This window comes from Ailuropoda melanoleuca, chromosome 1 (assembly GCF_002007445.2).
Source record: "Ailuropoda melanoleuca isolate Jingjing chromosome 1, ASM200744v2, whole genome shotgun sequence".
In the NCBI taxonomy this organism is placed as follows: Eukaryota; Metazoa; Chordata; class Mammalia; order Carnivora; family Ursidae; genus Ailuropoda; species Ailuropoda melanoleuca.
In genome coordinates this window covers 91,444,108-91,458,135 of record NC_048218.1, presented here as the reverse complement: position 1 = coordinate 91,458,135, position 14,028 = coordinate 91,444,108, and the positions used below count along the sequence as shown (strand labels likewise).

At 40.9% G+C, this 14,028-nt stretch overlaps 1 pseudogene; it reads right to left on the bottom strand.

The window, feature by feature from the left end:
* Window positions 1-10,102: 10,102 nt before the first annotated feature.
* Window positions 10,103-13,509, bottom strand: LOC117795118 (annotated as a pseudogene).
* Between the last annotated feature and the right edge of the window lie 519 nt (window positions 13,510-14,028).

Sequence of the window (14,028 nt, the reverse complement as noted above, 5' to 3'; positions counted from 1 at the left end):
GCTCTCTGTTCTTCTCTGTAACTCTTCCCAGTGCCCAGCCAAAGTGGATTCTCAATCCATTTCCCTTTCTTTAACACTTTACTGTGTACATCAGTTCAGCCTCTCAAGCTTCCTTTAGTTTTGGTTTGGTCTGGTTCCAGTATTCAGCACCATAGAAAAGAACCTCGGAGTTGACCATCAAGCAAGAAGCTTCACCCACTGAGAAGCTGGGAAGGGGAAGAGGTGCAGGGACATTAAAAGGGAGGGGAAATCTGAAAGTGTAGACACTGATCATTCCTGTCCCCATTGTGCATTAATATGTTTCTCTGCTATAGTTTAGCAGGCAAACCCACCTTAGGAAGTTAGGAATGTAATGAGGGCCTGTTAGGAAGACAATGTCAGGCCCGTCCTTCTAGTCGAGGGAGCCAATAGAACAGTGGTTCTCCGAGTCTGGTCCCTGGACCAGCAGCATCAGCACTGCCTGGGATTTGTTAGAAATGCAGTTTTTCGGACCCCACTGCAAATCCACCGAGTCAGGCATTCTGGGGTGGAACCCAGAGCTGTTTCAAGTGATTTCAAGCGATCAAGCCCTCCACGTGATTCTGAGGCAGCTAAAGTTTGAGAAGTAAACTTTTTTCCCTAGCCTGGACTTCTCCAAGCCAAGGAACCGGTTGGACTTGATTCAGTCCCGGCTCTGCCCTTTCCAGCTCCGTGACCTCTACCAAACCATGTAAGCTCCCCAAGCCTGACAGACCACATAGGGCTTTCTGCTACAGAGAGCGAGAGGTCCTTGTCCTGTCAAAGGCTGGCCCCAAAGGGTTATCTTTCTTGGCTCTCACCCACAAAGCCTACATCTGCTTTCTCTCTTCCTCTCTCTTTGGGGAGCTGCCATTATCTGCTCTGTCCCATGGGATGCCTCTTCCCCAAGTTTGGGGACCATTTCAATAATGATAACAATAACAATAAAATATAATAATAATAATAATAATAATAATAATAATTCCTAGCCCCCTTTGTGATACTGACATTGAAATGACAGCTCCAGAATCCACTACGTCAGCTTACTCTTGGCCAACAGCTGGATCAGATTTGCTTCTCTGATGCAAACACGCTCCCTGAAAATCAGCACCCTTGGAAATGGGGTAAAGCACGTTGACCAAACACAGAAGTTCTGTTAGGTAAACGGGTCCCCTACAGCTAGAACAGGACCCCGGCAAGGCGTTAAAACCAAAAGTTAAAAAACAATGTTTCAATTTTAAATATATCTTTCTCCACTCATCACTTCCTAACCTCTCCTTCTCTTCAGCAAGTTCCTAATTATCATGGGTTTGAGTCCTCAGCAGCAATTTCTTTCAATTTAAGTCATTTACAGCTTGCTCCGTCACTGGGGAGTGCAGCCTAGACACTGTGCCCCTTAGTGCCCAACCAGAAGGGTTTTGGTCAACTGGAGGATGGCTTCTGCCTAGTTTCTGATTCTCTGGGCTTTTTGGGAGAAGATGGCAAATAACCCTGGTCGAAGTGGGGTGTATCCTCATATGCAGCATAAGCCGGAAGCCACCAAGGGAGAACAAGAGAGCAGTTTCAGAGAGCCAAGAGCTACACCGGGTACCGACTTGCACACATGCTGGAAAGAAGAGAGGCAGGAAATAGAAACCATCTCCACACCCTGGAAATGCGGTCACACTCTCCCAAGAAACTTTTTGGCTACCTAAACAAATGCGTCTCAAGTATTCATGTGCATATGAATCACTGGAGGAACTGGTTAAGATGTACATTGATTAGGCAGGTCTGGGTGGGCCTGAGATTCTGAATTTCTAACCGGCTCCCTGGGGATGCTGATCTTACTGGGGCTTTGACCGCATTCTGAGTAGCAAGAACCTAACACCTCCATTTGTGAGGTCCTTTGCTAAGAGAAAGAACTGTAAAAACATCAGCGAGTCATTAGCTGGGAGTAATAGCAAGCATTTCTGCTGAGTGCTATAATCAGCAGAGTCTAAGTGAAGTGAAAATTTTATTTTGCTGGAGTGCCTGGGTGGCTCAGTTGGTTGAGCGTCTGACTCTTGGTTTTGGCTCAGGTCATTATCTCAGGGTGCTGGCATCAGGCCCCGAGTTGGGCTCTGTGCTCAGCTTGGGATTCTCTCCCACCCTTTCCCTCTGCCCTTGCCCTCACTGGCCTTCTCTCTCTAAAATTAATAAATAAATAAAATATTTTTATTTATTTGAGAGAGAGAGGATGAGAGTGGGGTGAGGAGCAGAGGGAGAAGCAGACTCTCACTGAGCAGGGAGCCCGATGCGGGGCTCCATCCCAGGACTCCGGGATCATGACTGGAGCCAAAGGCACCTGCTTAACCGACTGAGCCACCCAGGCGCCCCACATAAATAAAATCTTTACAAATATTACCTTGCTTGGAGTCCGTTGTCACCTTTTCAGAAAACAAATATTTTAAATAGTATGAGTGTGCTGTTGTTGTGTGTTGATGTGTATTATATTTCCATTTTTTAGCTAAGTTTTTGCTTAAATACAAAACTAATTCCAAGGGGAATGATCCAGGGGGACAAGTGTTACCCCTAGCCAGGGGAGCCGTTCAGTAGCTAGATCATGGGTTCAGATCAGATGATTCAGTTTCCTAGCCTCTTGCAGGCTATTTTCCAAAACACCAACTTGGCCAGTGCTTCTCACACTTGTTTGAGAGGCTGAGTGCTTGAAAATCCCAGTGCTCCGCACAAAGCACAATGGATGAAATACTCATATATTTTACAGAATGATATGCTACAATTTTACTGGCAGAAGCTATGGCTCTGATACATGGATACAACATAAAATAACAGCCAGCCCTAAGTCCTTTTGGAAGTGAGCTTCAGTTTCATAATCGGTAAGGTGAAGGAAGTAACATTGCCTCACAGGAGACCTTTGATCCTTCATTTGGAACCAAAGACATGCAGGAGAGAGACCTTTGCTTCTGGTGTTTATGTAGTGATCCCGTGAGGCACACTAGGGCTTCTACCGCTACCGGCTACCATTTATTCGGCATGTACCGCATACCAGATACTATGCTGAGCGCCTTGCAAATATCTCCTTGAACTTGACAACTACTCTGCTAGGTAAGTATTTTATTACCTCTGTGTTACAGATGAGGGAAATAAAAATGGTTCCGCTACAGTTCATTGGTGGAGTTCACTCCTCATTCATCTTGCCATGGGCCACTCACAGCCCATGCTACCAGCTCCTTCTCCCTTGCTAGAAATGTGCTTTCTTCACCAAGAAATTAACATGTGGCTTTTGACCAAGCAAGTCTCCACAGCAGCATTAACCCTTTCTGAGTCAAAATCCCTTTGACCATTCATTGGAAAACATGAACCATCTTCCCAGAAAAATGCACATAAGCAAATACACCATCTTGCACTCAACTTCAGGATCCCAAGCAAAGAACTTCTATCCTACAGAGTTTAGGAAGACAAAGAGGGCTTTTACAGGCTCCAAACTGAACATGACCTGCTATTACAAGCACTGACCTGAAATGTTTTCCTTAGCCATTTTCCTGATCATTTTATTTTTCAAATATTTACATTGATAAAAGATTAAACAAGTCCTAAATGTCAAAAATGTTTCTTGGCTCCAGGGTGCCTATAGAGATTCCAATTTTTTTTTTTTTTAGGCACTAGTCATCAAAGGGACTATCTTTTATTAGTAGACAATATCAGTTGAGATTAGTGAATGTCCAGAGAATGCTTGTTTCTCTTTCTTTGGTATCTAAATGAAACAAGATACTTAAAGCATAACAACATGATTGCTCCCTCCTGGCTTTTTGACATAAGAAGAGACTTGAGCTGTTGACAAAAAATACAGAGGTGGGAAACACAGAGTTTGGTGGTTTCTATAACCTCTAAATATGAAAAAAAAAATGAAGCAGGAGTGGGGAGGGAGGGGGAAAGGGAGGAAGGAAAGCCAGAAATCAGGTACTCAGAATAATTTGAAATTAACCTCTGCTGTGCGTCCTGTTGAGCCACCGTTCTCACAGTGTGCCCTCTGGACCGGCAGCATCAGCATCGGCATCACTGGGAACTTGCTAAAAATGCCAATTCTCAGCCCTCGCCTCAGGCCTGTTGAGTCAGGAACTTTAGCGATGACACCCAGCGGTCTGCTTTGAACAAGCCCTCACGGTGATTCTGACTCGCGCTAAAATCTGAGAACCACTGGGGTGGACAGACCTTCTCTGACTGAAGTGACCCTGCCTGCTGGTCCTAAATCAAACCACTGACTCTGTAATGAACAGGGGACCACGAACAGCACAATGGTGAGGACATCAGTGTTTCTGGAGCAACGACCCCAAGTCAGGCACTGTGTGCTTGTGGTCTCATTTCACCTCAAGCCCTAAGGATGTTTACTCTTATCTCCCTTTTAAAGATTCTTCTTAAAAGAGAGAGATTCCCAGAGGTAGTATCAGTCCTCTAGCTTACAGACCTACTAAGGAGTGNCCCCCCCCGCCGCTCCATGTAAGACCTGATTTAAAGGCTACTTTGTGGTCTCTAATGGAGTTCAGGCTCCAGAGAAGATTCCTTTCTCTGAGATCTGAAAACCCAGGAACCAAAGCCTTAGCCCCCGGTTCTGTCCTGTTCCCCCTCTAAAAGCAGATGTCCAGATCCTTTCATTCTCCTTCCATCCCTATGTAGGATAATACACAGAAATAAGAGCTTAGTGAATTAAATAAGTGAGCTACAATGAATGCTGAAAGCTGACCTAAAATGAAGTAGGAGTTAAGACCCTCCTTTAAGATTGAGCAGAAGTCACTTCAAGCCAGATATAAAACAAGCTATTTATGCTCAGTTCCCTAGAAAAGGGATGGAGGCTCGTTCTAAGAAGTGTGCATCTTGTGCCGGGGGCCACAGAGAACTGCTGTTTCTGGCACCCACTGCAAGTATCTGTCCTGGGCCAGGACATCATGGTCCCTGCACCACGAGCCAGGCATTGTGCACCAGAGTCAGGGAATGGAAGTCATCAAATTTCTGGACGGCACTTTGTGATGTTTGGATGGTTCTCTGTTTAACCCCCTGTGGAGGCTGGTGTGTGTCTGTTTCATGCCAGACTCAGAGAAAATAGTAAAGATAAAAGACAGGAGGCTTAGGCTTATAGATGTTGTTTTCATAAAGTGTTTGTTTTCCTTGCTGTTAAGACCACTTGTCCAAGTGAATCATTCTGAGCTGTGTTTGATTAAAGTACCTCAAAAATAAAAAAAAGCGCCAAATGTTTTTAGAATATACAGCTGTGGGAGCCAAACATAATGAGCTTCCTCTTTTGAGAAAGAAAGAAAGAAAAAGGTGGGGGAGGGAAAGAAAGAAAAGAAAGAAAGAAAGAAAGAAAGAAAGAAAGAAAGAAAGAAAGAAAGAGAAAGGAAGAAAGAAAGAGAAAAGCTTAGCTCTTTTGCCTGCCTCTAATTCTATGAAACCTGGAAATATTTGCTGTCCCCTGGACCCAGAAGTCCTTAGCTTTCTCCTAACATAAAATGAAAATGAAGACAACCTGCAAAGATTTTGTATGACACAGGGGCGCCTGGGTGGCTCAGTCTGTTAAGCGTCTGACTCTTGATCTCAGCTTGGATCTTGATCTCATGGTCATGAGTTCAAGCCCTGTGTTGGGCTCCATGCTGGGCATGGAGCCTACTTAAAGAAAGAAAAAGAAAAGGTTTTCTATGACAGAAATTTGTCGTATTTAGCCTGTGGATAATTGAAATTTACAATTAAGAATTTTGTCAGAAGAATGCCTATTGGTCTCAGGGGATCTTTATTATGTGTGCTAATGAGACAGTATATAAAGAAAGAAATGGGGCTTTTTAAAAAATATTTATTTGTCAGAAAGAGCGAGCGCACAAGCAGGGGGAGGGGCAGAGTGAGAAGCAGGGTCCCCATTGAGCCAGGAGCCCAATGCTGGACTGGATCCCAGGACCCTGCGATCATGACCTGAGCCAAAGGCAGCTGCTTAACCCACTGAGCTACCCAGGTGCCCCAAGACAGTGGTTTCTAAAAAGAATAGCACCATGATGGAAGTTAAGGAGTAACACAAGATATTCACTTATGACAGAAAAGTTTCCACAAATTTTACTTTCCTACTTTTGAATAGGCAACACATTCATGTAGTTCAAAATTCAAACAGAGCAAAAGGACAGAGAGTGAAAGAATCTCTACACATCCCTGTTCTGCACACCCTAGTTTCCCTCTCCAGGTCTTCCGTAGAGCCACCAGGGTCTTTTCTGTTCTGTCAGACAGACATTATACATAAATAAGCAACACACAAAATTCTTTGGCCCTGTTTTCTAATGCCAATAGGAACACAGTACTCGACACATACCGTTCCACACCTTGCTTTTACGCTAAAAAATGTCTCTTGAATGTGTTTTCATTTCAGTATATAAAGGACTTTTCCATATGTGATCCTTACCTTAAAATCATGCCCCATAGCAGAGGTTCCTTCTGTTTTGTCCCTTATTTTGTGTTTTTTCTGTGCTCTTTTGGTTCTGAGCCTTCTTTCTACTCCTCTTACATTTCATCTGGCTTAAAGGATCATTGGATCATGGTGCCGCAGTGACCCTAAGCTTCTAAGAACTCTGGTGATGGCATGTCTGAAAAACGTTCCTGAGGTTGGAACCTAAACCTTTCTGGAGAGACAGATATGAACAGGAGGTAAACAACAAGGAGCAGAGAAAGGAGAAATGGACCCAAGATTAAAGACAAAAGTAATGTGAAAGAGGGGCGCCCGGGCGGCTCAGTCATTAAACGTCTGCCTTCGGCTCAGGGCGTGATCCCAGAGTCCCGGGATCGAGCCCCGCATTGGGTTCCCTGCTCTGCTGGGAGCCTGCTTCTTCCTCTCCCACTCCCCCTGTTAGTGTTCACTCTCTCGCTGACTGTCTCTCTGTGAAATAAATAAAATCTTAAAAAAAAAAAAGTAATGTGAAAGAACTAACATTTGGGATACGTAAATCCCTAATATATTCATCATCGATCATGATTTGAATGTTCGAACAGTAAAAGCTATTTTTCTATGACAGGAGTGAGTACTGTACAGAGGTGGTTAATACACTAAAGGAGTAGAGGAGGGGTTATGCTGGAGAGACACGTGAAAGTGTGCACGGCAGGCTAGAAAGATCCATACTGTCTCTACAGATGTTGACTATGCGTTGATATATTTCTATGGCCAATTTGGAAAAAATATCAAAAGGATTAAAAATGTACACACCCTATGAAATTGTTCAGAAACTCCTATTAAGAAAACAAAGATAAATTTATCACATTCTTCAGAAAAACGTTATTCAGCAAAAAAAAATAGAAACCATCCACATATCAAACACAAGGTATTAATGAGTAAATCACGGTTTATCCGCAAGATGAAATACTATCAGCTATGACACGTTTACAGGCATGAGAAAATGTTCTCCATAAATTTCTAAATTTAAAAGAAATTATAATAGCAAAAAGGCTCACTCTGTGTATCTATTTTAATGTAATAATAATGTCAAATGTTCATTGAGACTCACCATGTACCACATATTTTAAATATGTACAACAACCTCATAAATTAGGAGCTATCAGTTTTCCCTATTTGCCCGTGAGAAAACTGAGATACAGAGCAATTAAGCAACTTGGATGAGATCACACAGTTGGCAGGTGGAAGGCTGGGACTTGGACCCAGGTATTCATATCTATACCGACACGCTGAACCACAAGTGACAGTGCCTACTTACGTACCAAGAAACCCAGAAGACAAACGGAATAAGGCATTTTTTTTTTCCTATGGCAACCACAGGGGGGAAATGCATCTCTGCATGGAGAGAAGTCATCCTTTGAAAGCAGCTCAGAGGGGCACTGGCGGAGGTGGGTCTAAGGTCATTTGTCTGCCCATGTTGCAAGGCTTCAGTTCCAATTAGGCTGACATGGGAAACTGAAATCAAGGGTAAACAAATAAGGAGAACTTCAAGGGACCAAAATGAATCAACTTAGTACTTCGAAGATACTTTAATCACAAAATATGCCATGAAAATGTCTAGATTTAAAAAGAGAAACAATAACATACAAATATTTATACATCTAAACTTGCAAAGTGATCAACTACTTATTTATTCACATAATAAATAATTTCTTTAGCCTGTAATGATTGCTTAAGGGTCCTCGTTATTTTTTTAATTTAAATTCAATTAATTAACATATAGTGGATTATTAGTTTCAGAGGTAGAGTTCAGTGATTTATCAGTCTTACACAACACCCAGTGCTCATTCCATCCCGTGCCCTCCTTAATGTAGGTGCTCTTTAAAAGTGAGCTCTCATCATGCGCTTGGAATCAAATTAAAATAAAATATTAAAAATAAGAGAGTAAAATAAGGTTCCTTGTTAAAAGATGAAATAGACCCAAAAGTCTCAATACTCGCCTTGTATATTGAATAATTGTATAAGGACATATCGGTCATATTTTGTAACTTTTCCTCAGAAATGCTTTCAAAACCACTTTTATTATTAATGTATTATTCTACATTGTTTTTAGCAAAAAAATCACTTCACCTACATCTTTTACCATACCTGTCACCAAATGACTATGTTTCTAAAAGTTCAAACCCACTGACAAATGATGGTGATTTGGCACTACAGAGGCTATGTTAAAAATAGATTAAAGCTTTTCAAGACTCAAAGAGCTCTTTCTATAACATATTTAGTAATGTCAACATTGTTAGAGTATGTCTTCCTGAAATGGCTCCTGAGAAATTCTGATATTTTGTTTATCAACAAAATTAGTGACATTACTTTTTTTTATCACATATGTAACTTCAAGTTTAAAAAAATCTATGGTATAAATTGAGTTATATTTATATACACATATCTAGAATTTATTTCAAGGCATGTGGGCACAGGACTCCTCAAAGTACACTAAACAGTATTTTCCTCTTCATTGCATAATGGCCTGGGGCCTTGAGCAAACTAAAATAAACTACGCTAATTTTTCAGTTGTACGTTAAAGCCTTAAATCCGCCACATAAATATTCCAAAACCAACTCAGAGCAGTAAGCTGATGGCTGGATGGAAAGCACAATCAGAGGGATTATTCTAAGGCTTTGAGGGAGCAGGGGAAAAGCGTTCCTTGACCTTCTGTACTGAAAGACTCCTTTTCATCTGGTTTCAATTCTCTTGTTTGTGCACCTTGCCATATTTATTATTGAATTCCTGATTTCTTCTTCTTGTTTCACGTTCCATGTTCCAATGATTTATGAGAAATTGCTGATCTAGATGTTATCTTTGGCATCCAGCGAATGCACAGAGCCCCCTCAGAATGCTAAGAGAACGAACATGGTTTGAGCTGCACACTGCCCAAGCTGAACAGATGTCCATCGATTCATGACAAATGCCAGCTGAAGAAGCTTTAATAAGACGCATTTTTCTTCTTAAACACAGCAGTAGCAAGGATCACAGACATTTTTTTCCCTCTTTGGTGAATGATTATTACTAGAAATGGTAAGATTTTGTCCTAAAATAGTGATTTGAGGAGAAATCTGGCCAAAGATAGATTTTTTTTTTTAAATTTTCTAAAGATGAGGTAGCTGTGCTTTCTAAATCGGGGATCTTCCTGTTTGGTTTGACTAAGAAATGAAATATGCTAATGACATTTCAGTTAATTTCTAAATATCTCTATAAAGACGATTTAGTTTATGTGTGTAGGGAATGAGAGGTGTTTTTTTTTTTTTTAATAGTGGCCAGCTTTCTCTTGCTTAACTAAGTGAAGACTAATTAGCAAGTCTAATGTGCTCAGAGAGAATCATCTAATTAGATAAATTTCGCAGGCTAATCAAAATATTTGGAGATTTTCCCCTACACTTCTTCTCTCCACTAGAGGGGGTTAAACACAGCCCCAGAAAACCTTGCTCACTGAACTTCATCTTTCTAGGAGAGTCCTCCTATATTACCAAAATATTATGCCAAACACCCTAAAGGAGACATGTATACAGATGCCCTAGCAGGCTGTGTTTTTGACCTTGCCTGTAGAATTTAATAATTTTTAAACTATTACGGCATGAGAGAGATAGTAATAATAATTAAGATACCAAGTCCTGAATATTCAAAATTATTTTTCATTTATTTCCATCGCATTCCTTTAGGTAAAATCAGAAAGGCAGCACAGACAACAAGTAAAGAGGTTAAGACATGATAATATATGATGCACTTGCAATAAAAGGTATACAATAGTAACAGGAGGAAAGAAGTCCCCTTTTTCTATGATAATAAGGGAGAGAATGGATGCTTTCCTTGTTGCTCCTTCACACACACGTATCAGCTATGCTAGAACACCTCGAGCAATTAATATATTTCTAGTTTGGTCGTTAAACAAATTAAGCAAAGAAGTAATTGGCTAGAGACGATTTTAATACATCAAATGTTCATTTCTGCAGTTCCACATACTTAGAGCCTAGGATATTTAAGGAACAATTGAAAAAACCTGAAGATTTCTCCTGTGAATTTCAAGAATTTTTAAAGGACATACATACTTCAATCTTGGCTAAGGTCCAATCTGTGATTTCCAGAGTGGTTCTTTGTGGAGCTCAACACCCTAATTTCCAAAACTCGAAGTTAAACGTGGTGGGCCATACAGTTTTTATTTCTGAGTGGTGAGAGTCAGTATGATTTTCACTTTTTTCTTTATGCTTTCCTATATTGTATTGTTTTTAGAATGCTTATTACTTTGGGGGAAATTGAGGAAAGGATACTGCAAACAAATCCTGAGTTGCCAAACACACACACCAAGTGCAGTTCAGAAGCACATGGCACCACGATGAAGAAATGAGTTTTACTGAGACAGATTTTCTTAAGGATAGCTACTTACCTACTCTACCTTCCAGGACTCAGAAACATGGCCATGAATGGAATCTTGTATCTATCTAGGGTAGGTACCTAAGTGTATTTTCTAAGGATTTTATAAAAAATTTAATTAAGAAGAACCAATCTCACAGTAAAAATGACTTGTGATAAAGTTAATAAACATTTAAATGAAGGCCAAAACAGAAAGAGTATTATATAAATAGTGTATAAATAAAACTGTATTACCCCCAAACTGTTCTCAACTCAGAAGAAACTGAATCAGAAGTGATTGGAGAAATTACTTTGGGAAGCCTCGGTCCCGTCTAGATTCTTGGATTCTCATAGCCTAGTTCAGTGTCATCCGCTGCTACCTCTCTGTGCCCTCGTGGAACCAGATCACATGCTACACTGAGTCCTCACTCAAACATTTCGTTATGTTATGTGTCAATTCATAGTCTTTCTGTGTCCAATTGTTCAAGTCTCAGACTTTAAGAAACAATGTCTTCTTTAATTATTAGACTGCTAATGGCCAGCTACTTCGTCTCTAATTGCCGTAGCACAGACCTTTGCAGATACAACTCTGTTCGAATGTCATAAGTGTCCGCTGTTGTTCCCTGTTACAAAACACCTTCTTCTCTCCCAGACAATGGGTGCAGAAGGGTTTTTAGACCCCAGGACCTGCCAGGCAGTGCCCTAAGTGTTTTCCTTTATCATGAAGATATAGGATGTCACTCATCACAGGCTGACTCTGTCTTCTCCCCACACCAGTTAGGACTTAGGCCCCTGCCCTGTTTTACACAAGAAACATAGTCATTCCCAGCATTTGGAGACTTTTTTTTTTTTCTTTAAATACACTCTACTAAAGATCTCAAAGGAGAAACAGTAAAGAGGTCTTCCATTACATGTTTTCAGCACACTGCTGCAAACATCCCAATCAGAGCTGACTCTCCCTGGCCCCTCCAGTGGTTTTCAGCCTTCATCCCCTAGAGAGCACCTGACCCCGCTGCTGCCTTTCCTTCCTCCAGTGTCTCACCTGCAACCTGACCTGCCTACTTGTATACCAGTCGCCAGCAAATGAGAAGCCTTCCTTATCAAGTGAAGGGGAATTATGAATAACGATTTTATTTTCTACTGTTACGTTCACACTAAGTGCTTACAACAAGCCCTCGTAATGGGTCTCCTCACCCTCAGTTTACACTGAGGGAGGCCCCGGGGACAAAGCCAGGCTCTCTCCAGAGCTTCATTCTAAACTACTATACAATGTCTATTTCCTTGTACAATCAAAAGATGTCTATATAACCCTCGCATCAATGAGTGTGAAATACCCACATCAAAATCCAGACAGGACAGATCCAGGGATGACTTTTATAAAGCAAGACAGGGAAAACCCGCCACAGAATTATGTTTTTCTTTGTCTCTTTGTTTTAATAACGAAGGGGAATGATCTCAAGATCAAATCCAACTTTGAAGTGTTCTCCCTACCTGAGTCACATAAAAAGAAAAAATCATTTTTAGGCATCAAGCATTTACGCAGAGTAACACTAAGCAACACATTCTTTTTTCTACCCCTACAGGCAGGTGAAACAATTTTATTTCACAGTTGTCTTTAAAACCACAAAGACACTATGTTCTTCATATAAAAACATGGGTACAGATAACTATACTTTCTAGAAAATGATTATATAGATCCTCTCAAAGAAAAATACACACCATTATATGGTTTCGGGCAAGCTGCTTGGGAAAAACACATCTGGACTGATTTCTAAAACATACCATAAGACTACCCTGCATCTTTTGGTTCAAAGTATAGATTATTGTCATCAGTACATGCTCCTGCATTCTTACAGGTTTGATAAAACACGTATAGACTGATTTATGACTTAATGTTCGATTGGTTCATCAGCCTTTCCTGCAGGCTCATCAGCAGGTTGAGCAGGCTGTGTCCTTCTCTGTGGTCTTTCTTCAAGACCTTCCAGGAATGGAGATATGTCCTCATCATCATAAATCGTAATCTCCAGGTCTTCACCAACAATTTCAGTGGAAACATTCTTTGTAGTTAGGTCCTGTTCTGTAGGAAGTGTCTCTTGTAAGGCACGCAAACCACGTTTACATTCAGATTGCACTCCATAAACCCAGACATATGTCTCTCCAAGCAACTATGAGCTGATCGAGAATGGGCTCCAATGGACATGCTCTACAGTCGGAATAGTTGACAGATGCACAGGTTTGGGAAATGTGGGAGCCCATATCATCATAACCAGCAATAAGCAGTCCAACACCATATGGTCTCCAGCCATATCGTCGTGTTGGTATCTAGGTCTTGCTTCCAATTAGAGACACAAGACGAGACACAGGAAGAGGTCTGTCAAATACAACTCTGGAATCCAAACACTCCTGGCGCATAACATTACATAACAGTCTAGCATTGGCAGTAAGTCCTGTAATTGAGGTACCAATATTGTTGTCAAGGTGGAGAATTTTTTTTTCTGATGAGCTGCACGCTCTGACTGTGCTCTCTTCAGTGCAACTAACACTGCACGGGTTTTTGATTGCAGGCCAACTGTGGCTGAATCTTGTTTGACAGTTTCCATTGCATACTCAATTTGACGAATCCTGCCCTGAAGGCTCTGAACAGTGACGTCCTTGTCATACTGGTTGTGAAACAGGGTTCTGGTGCAAGTCCGGCTGTGGCCTCCTGCAGAAATGTGGATTCAGGAACACTAAGCCACACATTCTTAACCTCCAGTATTTTTAAGATGCATGCGGTATATACATATATGTAAAAGAAAAAGGGAACACTAGGTAATTAATTGAGCAAAAACATATTTTTAGTTAGTAGAAGAAACTGATGTGGTAAAAAACACCTAGCAGGAAAAGACCTAGTAAATACATCATGAACACGGACACTACTCTGGAGCATAATTCGTGTGTGTGTGTGTGTGTGTGTGATCTTGTATCTATACAAGATTCGGTTAATTGTTTAGTCATAATAATAAAGTTTGGTAAATGGTTATAATGGAAGAATTTAAAGGGAACTGAGATTATTTAAGCTGGAAATAGAAATCTGAGAAGAAAATCAATAGGTATTCTATTAAATATCTACTGAAAGCAGACAAATTTGAGACAGATTAGAAAGCATTTCCTAAGCAGCAAAATCACAGCATTCTGGAACATAATGCCAAGGAAGTTAGGCAGTCTCCTTCCAAAGGGTTTGTTTTGTT